The sequence below is a fragment of the Hibiscus syriacus genome, unplaced genomic scaffold (genome assembly GCF_006381635.1).
Source record: "Hibiscus syriacus cultivar Baekdansim isolate YM2019G1 unplaced genomic scaffold, ASM638163v2 tig00109987_pilon, whole genome shotgun sequence".
In the NCBI taxonomy this organism is placed as follows: Eukaryota; Viridiplantae; Streptophyta; class Magnoliopsida; order Malvales; family Malvaceae; genus Hibiscus; species Hibiscus syriacus.
The window spans coordinates 1,402,695-1,409,348 of record NW_024062550.1 but is presented as its reverse complement, the minus strand read 5'-3'; the positions used below and the strand labels follow the sequence as shown (position 1 = coordinate 1,409,348).

The following is a 6,654-nucleotide window of genomic DNA, read 5'->3' as shown; positions in this document are numbered from 1 at the left end:
ATGATAACACGACAATCTTACCGTTAATTTTTTAATAATATATGACCAAAATTAAACTAAAATGTAACTTCATGTATAATTTTAAAAAAATTGAACGATCAAAACAAAACCAAAGTGATAATTTATGACTAAATATGTAATTTACCCTAACTTTTTTTAAGCACAATCAAATATTGAAACAAAAGAGGTTAAAAGATTCGTCCTTAATAAATTTGTATAATACTTAATCTAAATTAATCCATAAATAAATTAGATATAGATATTGCTTAATTTCTAGGAAGTGTTAGGTTGTCACTAGTGGTAGTACTTGATTTTCACATCCTTCGTCACCTTGCCATCTCCAAACAATGTCTTTCAATGCTGGCCTAACATCTTCCTCACAAAACTTAGCATACTCCAAGGTATCCCCCGTCGACTTCGAGAATTCCACGATCGCAACCTCCGGTGCCACCTCGAACACCTCGGCTGTCACCGATAGCCGCCCTTTTCTCCCCTCGGACGACCCTTGTAATCTCATCTTGAAGTTCTTGGCTTTTCCTACCTTAAAATTCAACCCCTTCGCCACATCTTCGATTTTGGTCATGATAGCCGCGGCCGAGCATCTAGACGTGAACATGGTCCGTGGTTTCCTCTTGTTCTCGAATAAACTCGAGAGGTCGAACCCCGACGACATCGAGGAAATGAGCTCGAACGCGTTGAAAAATTTCGGGGATGATTGTTTAGTAGGGTTTGCGGTTAGGGATTCATCGTCCTCGATGGAGGAATCGATTGAGGACGCGAGGGGTCGTGTGAATTCCTTTTGAAACCATTGATCATGCATTATGGACGGGATTGTGATCCGTTTCTCCGGATTCGAGACGAGTAGTTTCGATATCAACCGTCTCGACTCCGGCGAAAACCAGGCCGGAAACTCGAATTCGGCCTTGAAAACCTTCCGATACATCTTCATCAGATTCTCACCTTGAAAGGGTAAGAAACCCGGCCAGAAGAACATACAAAACAACCCCACAAGACCAAATATCAGCCTTGGATCCGTCGTACCCTTTCTTCCTCAAAACCTCGGGAGCGACATACGCCGGAGTGCCACACTGGGTGTGGAGGAGACCGTCTTTGAGAAGCTGCTCCGGCAAAGTCGACAACCCAAAATCGGAGATCTTCAGATCCTCATTCTCGTCCAACAACAGATTCTCCGGCTTCAAATCGCGATGCGAAACGCCCCGACTGTGGCAGAAATCGACGGCGCTCATTAGCTGCTGGAAGTACTTACGAGCGGCGCCTTCTTTGAGCTTGCCTCTGTAAACCTTGGCGAAGAGTTCGCCGCCGCGGACATACTCCATGACAAAGAAGATCTTCGTCTTCGTGGCCATTACTTCTTTGAGTTCAACTATGTTGGGATGCCGGACGAGGCGCATGACGGAGATTTCTCGCTGGATTTGCTCCATCATGCCTTTCTTCTTCACCAGATCTTTGCTGACGACTTTAATGGCGACGCTTTCACCGGTGGTTAATTGCTTGCCGTAGTAGACTTTGGCGAAAGTTCCTTTGCCTAATAGCCGCCCCATCTCGTATTTTCCGAACAAAACATGGGTTTCCTCCATGTATGATTACTACTAGTTGTTTGATTTTCTCAACAAGAAAGAAAATCTGGGTAAAACTTGTTGTTAATGAAATCTGATAGATTCAAGAGAAGAGTAGATGGCGGTAATAGTGATAGATTTTCCTCATCAGTCACAGAGGTCGATTTAATAGGAAGAGGCGTTCATGATTATATTATTCGTTATATTCTAAATTCATTCTTATTCGTTATAAATTTAACGATAATATAAATTAGATATTAATATATTGTCTGATATATAATAGTCATTTAAGATTTTGAGATCAAATTTTATCATATATCAAATAAATATTAACATCCAACTTAAATTACTGTCAGAGATGAACTTAGATGAGGGCAGGTGGAAACGATTGTCCCCTTTAAAAATCTAAAATTATCATATATTTTAGATTTTTTCATGTATTTTTATTGAAAATTTATTTTCATTTTCTAAAATTTTATAAGTTCACTTTTATCCCCTAAAATTTTATAACTTTTAATAGTCAGAGAACTTAACAAAATAATAACATAAAGTTGAGGATTCATTTGTATACTCTACCCTTTTTTAATTTTTTTCATTTTGTAGTAGATTCTCAGTGTTTTTATTATTAAAAATAATTTAAAATAATTAAACGTTCTTTTATACCAATAAGACTTTTTAATAATTTTTATCAATTTTTTTTGTAGGGTAAGGGTTGAGTTGATTGCATCTCTAGTGGGTTGGATTTGGTGTTTAAAAGATAAGTCCTCTTAGCCATGCACTTCCCTATTGTCGGCTTTTACTCTAAACCCTATCACCGTCGTTATCAGTAGCAAGTTGTAATATTTTAAACCATAAAATATAAGTTTAACGTCAAAATAAGTGTATATATTATATTTAAAATTAATTTTTGATAGTTTTCTTTTAATATTTTTGGGTCGTTTTCTTCTTTCTTTTTTGTTTTTGTTTAGCACGTGACGGCATTAATCTTAATGTTGGTTGTCGACCACCGGTGAATATTTAGTTTTCTTATTTTTTATATTATGTCTTTTATCTTTTTTGCTTGAGAATTTTTAATTTTGAATAAGATTTTATGTTCTTATAACATGATTTTATCTGCTCTAGTGTTACGCGTTTTCTATGCTTTTGTGACCCGATCCTCATGGTTGTTAGTACATTTTTAGTATACTTTTTGCAGTTATTTTGGTTCTCGCACAAAAATCATCACGACATTTATTTTTTGATTGGTTAGCTGGTGGTAACGTATAGTTAGATCCCCTCTTTTGATAAAAGGTCGTTTGTTGATGTAATCAGATTGTGTAGTAAAGTAGCCAGGGACGGAGTTCCCTTAGAGCCCAAGGGGGCCTCAGCCCCTGTTAAAATTTATATATTCAATACAATTTTGATTTAATAGTATTTTGGTTTAAATTTAAAAAATATAAAAATTTATTAAATATTTAATCAAGTAGGGGTCGAACTAAAGAATGATAAGTCTGTGTTCTCAAATGTTTGGTCTAATTACAATTTAAGTCATTTTAAGTTTAAATATTAAACAAATTAGAAATTATATTTTAAGTTTTTTTTTTAATTTAGGGTGAATACAAGGTAATATTTGTACAAAGACTTTCAACTATTTGACAATGAATGCTCATACCCCTACATACGTGCGTGAACTCGGGATCTCAAGGATAATAACAATCTCTTAATCACTAAGGTCGCTTGATTTATGCTGAATTTCGAATTTAAATGCCTAATAAGTCTTTATATTTTTCTTAAATAGTATAATATTTCAGCCCATGCCAATATTTAATTCTGGTTTTGTCCCTAGAAGTAGTCTGTCAGATTATTTGATTCGCTCTTCATTCATTTTTTGCGTAGTCAAGCGTCTCAGTCGATAGAGACAATGAGTTTTTATGAAGACTATTGGATTTTTTATGTTGGTCATTATTTTCATTGTAATGTTTTATTTTTCTTCGTATATTTAGTTTTAATTTTTTTCTTTTGTATGAGTAATTTGGTGACTATTGTCTTCAAATTTTTCTCTATATTTTGATGCTTTGTAATTTTGCTTCCTTCCATTATTAATAAAATTCATCTGTCATTTTTCAAAAAAAAAAAATTTGTTATTTAAAGATTTTTTGTTAAAAATAAGTGTTTAATGTTTTATTCATTACAGTTTTAGGTGTCTACCAATAAAAAACGATTAGGTGACACATGTTATGTTTATATTTTTTAAAAATATTATTTTAAAAAATCTGAATGTGATACGTGTCACCTAAGATTTTTTTTAACATTAGACACCTAAAAATATAATAAAAAAACATTAGGTACTTATTTTTTAACGAAAAATTCTTTAGACATCAAAAAATATTTTTAATATAACTTAAACACTTATTTTTATATTAAGCCTGAAACATATCAGATGTATTTTAATTTTTTTTTACAAACCATGTCTCTACCGACGATTTTCTCTATCTCAAAGTCTCTAAAGTTGAATCATTTATTTCAATAGTTGTCATTTTCATTATTACCAAATTTATTTTAACGATTATATCTATTTATTATGTTGACCTATAAATAATTATCGTCACTTCGTACATAAATTACCTTATAATTTATAAAATTATAGAGATACTCTCTCTCTCTCATACATACTATACCTCAGCCTTTTTCATTGTTTATCATCTTTCTCATATCACAAAATTATTTAATTATTTTCTTATTTCCAAATGAAGTAGCTTTAATTTAACAATTATATAAATTAAATAACAATTTTCGATGAAACATGAATAAATTATTGATCTGGTTTGGTGATTAATGAGTTGGATATATATTTTTTGAAAATGTTATATATTTGAATATCGAATTCAATAAAATTTATTTATTTTACATTAGTGATTTAGTAAAAATTAAATATATATTTTGATAAAAAAATAATTTAATTAATATGCTTAGACTAGGGGCTAGGAGATTGATCCTTTTCCAAGAGGATTAGGGTTTGAATTTTGTTATCTTTATTTTTAGAGTTAGGGTTTGAATCCAATTACTTTCAATAATTTTATTCTAATAAGGTGATGTCACGTTTCATATAAAAAATAATTAAAAAATATTATTTATATAAAAGATGAAAAATAATTAAAACAATATGTCAATATAAAAATAATTAAAAATATCACATTGATATTATTATTAATCTTTTAACGATGAACTATCAAACTAATAATTAATAGATGACTAAATAGATAATTTATATTAAAAAAAAACCTTCAAATACTTTGAACCCTGAGGAGCCCGGACCTAAAATAATAATTTTCTTAATTAATTTGAGGTAAGTACAACATAGTATATGTTTATAGATTACTCTTCTCCATTTGACATTTAACACTCACACCCGTGAAATTCATGATGCTCGCACCTAGAACCTCTACGAATAACAATAATTCATTCACTAGCGAAATCACTTGGTTCATACCAAAAGAGCTCAAACCTACTAAAATATACTCAATTGCTACCTATATACATATTTATGCAATGCAAGTATTTCGTTTTGTATATTTTAAAATAAAAAAAAATCATTGCACGAATCAAGCGATCTTGATGGTTATGACACTTATTGTTATCTTTTGAGATCTCATGTATGAGTACCACATATGTCAAGGATATGAGTGTTCATTGTTAAATAGTTTATAGAAGTGATATTATCTTATATACCATCCAAATTTATAAAAAAAAAATTAATGTATTATAAGTGAAGAAAACAATTTTCAAAACATTAATAAAAATGAAAAATGTATTTTTAATAAATTTAAGAATTAAAAAAACCAAAACTTTTACCAACGGTAATGGTTCAAGTAATAAGTAACTTTATATTGCTTAAGCAATTTGTCGGGTTCGAGTCTTTGTGTATGCAGAAAATCTTTGTTGGGAGACTCACCTATCAAAGCTATGTGTACGATGCGGGTCGGTTTGGATTAATCAGGACAATACATTGGAAAGGAAAAAAACCCCAAAGCTTTATCGATATTTTAATTTTGTTTGCAAAAAATACTTTCAATTGAGTAAATTTAATTGTAACTTTTTGCACGAATCAAACGGTCTCAATAATTAAGGGATTATTGTTATTCATTAAGGTCTTAGGTTTGAGCATCGTGTATGCTGATTTGTATAAACTTTAATTGTCAAATGATTAAGAACCTTTGCATATAAACTATTTGTATTCACTCTAGACCAATGTTTTAAAACCGGACCGGACATTGAACCGGTGAAGGTAGTGGTTCACTGGTTCAACCAGGTTCAATCGCGGTTGAACCGGATTTTATATAAAATAATATTTTTTAATTTTACATAATATTCAAAGCAATATTAATATATATATGTAACACTTTTTTTAAGTTTACAATATTAAAAGGTATAAAAATATCACAAGTCATAACATATATAAATTAAAAACCATAAAATCAAGTGAAACAAAATGATTCAAATCAACTACAACATAATATTGAAGGTAAAACATATTAAATAATAAATATAATTATATAACTATAATAAAAAAATAAAATTAGGGCTTAAAAAATCATAACAAATGATGTCATTTGGTTTAATTTTTTTTTTAAATAATATCGCATGTCTAAGAAACATAGATGAGCATCCCAAAAGTTTAAAGAGTAAAAATACGAGAACAAAACAATCCCACATGGCTAAGAAACATAGAAAGAGCATCTCAACTTACTTCTATAAATAATAGAGGTAATTTGACATTCAAAACCATAGAGTCTTTTGGTGAGCACAGAGCGAACTATTCTTTCGCTTCAATTGTAGGTTTCAATCGAACTTCTAAATTTTTTTTGAGTTCGGTCATTTTTGAGTTCAAGTTTTAATATTATATTTAGAGTTTGAGTTGAACTTGATAATTTTTAGCTCGTGAGTTTTTTAGTCGAGTTGAGCTTACTTTTAAAGTTTTCGAGTTCGAGTTGAGCTCAGCAATACTCGAATTTGACTTGGCTCGTTGAACAAACGACGTCGTTTGGTTTAATTTTTTTAAAAAAAGAAAAAAAAATGAACCGGCGGTTCAAATCGGTTT

General features: G+C 30.6%; 1 pseudogene; it reads right to left on the bottom strand.

The window, feature by feature from the left end:
* Positions 1-200: 200 nt before the first annotated feature.
* LOC120211909 lies at positions 201-1,690 on the bottom strand (annotated as a pseudogene).
* Between the last annotated feature and the right edge of the window lie 4,964 nt (positions 1,691-6,654).